Source organism: Schistocerca nitens, chromosome 1 (assembly GCF_023898315.1).
Source record: "Schistocerca nitens isolate TAMUIC-IGC-003100 chromosome 1, iqSchNite1.1, whole genome shotgun sequence".
Lineage (NCBI taxonomy): Eukaryota > Metazoa > Arthropoda > Insecta > Orthoptera > Acrididae > Schistocerca > Schistocerca nitens.
In genome coordinates, this window is record NC_064614.1 from 774245491 (window position 1) to 774246410 (window position 920).

The 920-nt window shown below is 34.7% G+C and overlaps 1 non-coding gene across 1 annotated transcript; it reads left to right on the plus strand.

Moving 5' to 3' along the window:
- The first annotated feature begins 494 nt into the window (after nt 1–494).
- Trnae-cuc (transfer RNA glutamic acid (anticodon CUC)) lies at nt 495–566 on the plus strand. The gene has a single exon. It is a non-coding gene; the product is annotated as a tRNA-Glu (tRNA).
- The last annotated feature ends 354 nt before the right edge of the window (nt 567–920 follow it).

Consider the following 920-nt stretch of genomic DNA (forward strand, 5'->3'; position numbering starts at 1 on the left):
CCTCGAAAACATTAAGTGTACAGTACGTAAGCAGTTTTAAGAAAGATATTTCCCTGAAATTACACTAATAACGCGCCCTTAAATCGTACTTGAGTATATAAAATAAATAAATAACGAGAAGTTAGCAAAAAAGCATAAAACAATGATTCCATACTATTCACATTGCATTTTCAAATTATGATTGTATGATATAACATTTATTATCGCACATATTTCAACACACTGTATCCCACACTTTTTAGACACACATCACGTTAAATGCTAGTGCGCTATTGCATTCCAATTTTTATTATTCAGTTTAATTCAGTATTAGAACTCGATATCAAATATTAAGGCCATCTGGGGTTCCTGCCAGTACCAAGTCGCAATGCACGGACATTCTGGACCATTTGAGGCTGATACGCCAACTATTGAACTATTTAAAATACTAAATATTTATCATTTCACTAATTTTACAAATGTTATATTTTGTCATCATTTATTAACATGCATCGTCCGGCATGGTCTAGTGGCTAGGATACCTGGCTCTCACCCAGGAGGCCCGGGTTCGATTCCCGGTGCCGGAATTTTTTTCTATTCTTTTTTTAACTATTCCTTGTTTGTACTTCACTAATTTATTATGGATTTTAAGGGAAGCAAAATATTTAGTACAATGCACTTGTCTGTTATCCAATTTATCTGTAATTCGTTTTCACATGCTACTTTATTGATCCATGAACATACGCTCTTCATTTCGAGGTCTGGGTGTCCACAAGAACATTTTATACTGTCGTCACATCCGTGTACATTACAGCTATTTTTTCCTATATATTATATCAAACTCCTGTTTAACAACAAGAACTGCCATTTTTTCCAACTTCTGGATGCAGTTTTCATCAAGATCCTCTGAAATTCAATCCACTTCACATGTGGACAGAGCG